The sequence below is a fragment of the Mus pahari genome, chromosome 13, assembly GCF_900095145.1.
Source record: "Mus pahari chromosome 13, PAHARI_EIJ_v1.1, whole genome shotgun sequence".
Taxonomy (NCBI): Eukaryota; Metazoa; Chordata; class Mammalia; order Rodentia; family Muridae; genus Mus; species Mus pahari.
In genome coordinates this window covers 59,431,220-59,432,805 of record NC_034602.1, presented here as the reverse complement: position 1 = coordinate 59,432,805, position 1,586 = coordinate 59,431,220, and the positions used below count along the sequence as shown (strand labels likewise).

The 1,586-nt window shown below is 37.9% G+C and overlaps 1 non-coding gene across 1 annotated transcript; it reads left to right on the top strand.

The window, feature by feature from the left end:
* Positions 1 to 1,136: 1,136 nt before the first annotated feature.
* LOC115065286 lies at positions 1,137 to 1,264 on the top strand. The gene has a single exon (XR_003845076.1). It is a non-coding gene; the product is annotated as a small nucleolar RNA SNORA17 (small nucleolar RNA).
* The last annotated feature ends 322 nt before the right edge of the window (positions 1,265 to 1,586 follow it).

The window sequence follows — 1,586 nt, the reverse complement described above, 5'->3', positions numbered from 1 at the left end:
AGCAAAGCCATTAGTTAAGATTGTGTTTATTCTTTTATTGTCATCTCTATTTTTTTTTTGAACCAAGGTCCTTTAATTAACAGTCAACATGGCATGAAGGAAAAGAAAACACTCACATTTGTCAAGAATGAATAGCAGTTCTTGTTGAGGTTCAGTCTGGTCTGACTCATTATTCATAGTGTTGCTAAGAATGGCTTTTCCTTACAATATATATGGAGAGCTTCATTAGTAAATTTGCTAATTAGTCTTTGGCTTTAATAGATAAACACACTGAGGTACAAAGACAGGATGATCAGTTTTCCTAAAGGACTACAGTTGCCTTTCATTAAAAAAAAAATCTAGCCCCAGGATTCTACGGAGGTACATAGTTTCTACAAAATAGTCTTTGCAAAGGGAATCAGAACTTGACAGATATGTTTCTGAATTATAAATCTCAGAAGCCATGTTAGAATGTGGCTTCTGGAATGGTACACATGAAGGTTGTTTCATTATTCTTTTCCAAATAACAGTTAAATTCTTAAAAATCATATTCAGATATAACATTACCTTAATAACCACAAATACAACCACATTACTGCCATAAAAATGGCATTTTTTCTTTGTCTTCCACATCCCCAATAAGACCTGGGAAATACTGACTAAAATGTGTGCTCTGCATTTAGATGTAGACAAATCATTCTGACTGATCAAGTAATTGACTCCATACTCATTAATTTTATTTGCACTGCACGAATTAAATTATGTGTTTAATATATGTTATGATACATTATACTGATTATTTCTTTGTTGTCCTGTTTTATCAGCGCATTAGCTAAGGAGTCCACAGGAAACACAAATCTTTTAAAAGCAGACTTAGGAAAGAGAAGACAATGGTAACCAAAATGACAAGAAATTTAGGAATCCCATATCATCAGCGGTAAATCATCACTCCTCAGAGACCTGGAGGGGAAAAAACAGACTTAATCAGAAATATTTGAGAACTGTGACACCTTTGGAGGTTGAATAACTCTTTCACAGTGGTCGTCTAAAACCATCGAAAGCACAGATATTTTCAGTATGATTTTAACTGTTAAAATTATAGTTATGAAGTTGCAGTACAAATGATCTTATGGTTGTGGGTCGCCCCAAAATGAAGAATTGCCCCTATGTATTGCCAGTATGGCTGTGTGTCACATGAGTCAGTAGGTGGTATAGAGGACAGTGGTTATGTCTCTGCTCGGTGTTCTGACTTGTGAACATCAAGAAAGATTAGTAGCTTAACGTTTCCTGAAGAGAAGCAAGACTGAGCTGACCACCAGTCTGGGTCCATGGGTCCCGGACAGGAAACTAACTTGAGATGAACTCTAGTCTGGCACAGAGCAGGTCTGAGGAGAAGGAGCAAGCAACACTTGAGATGAACCCTGCCCAGTGTCATAACGCATACACGAGGCACACCACTCCTGAGGACACTCCTGAGATGATGGCCGACTCAGAGACCCTGGATTCCACTAAGAGGAGCAAGTAAACATGGAGAAATGAAAAAGAAAGTACAGAGCCTGACAAATACAGATGTGGATGCTCTCAGCCAACCATTGGACTGAGCATGG